Source organism: Galeopterus variegatus, unplaced genomic scaffold (genome assembly GCF_000696425.1).
Source record: "Galeopterus variegatus unplaced genomic scaffold, G_variegatus-3.0.2 Scaffold10482, whole genome shotgun sequence".
NCBI classification, from domain to species: Eukaryota; Metazoa; Chordata; class Mammalia; order Dermoptera; family Cynocephalidae; genus Galeopterus; species Galeopterus variegatus.
In genome coordinates, this window is record NW_007736593.1 from 17,050 (window position 1) to 17,317 (window position 268).

Here is a 268-nt window from a genome sequence, read left to right on the forward strand (position 1 = left end):
TTTTTTTTTAACCCTTGTCTTTTCACAATCCTTTCTCTTTACTGCATCCATAATGGACTTCCTAAATTGGAACTCTGATTATTATGTCACTGGCCCAAAATTCTTCAATAGCTACTTATCGAAGATGGAAATTTCAATATTCTTTGCTTACCATATCTGGCCCTTTACTGGCTGACCAACTTTTATTTAAAATGCAGCTCCTTCCATTTAGCCTGATGTAATTTTTGGCCCTTCCATAATTAAATATAGTCATCTGATTGTTTCACAT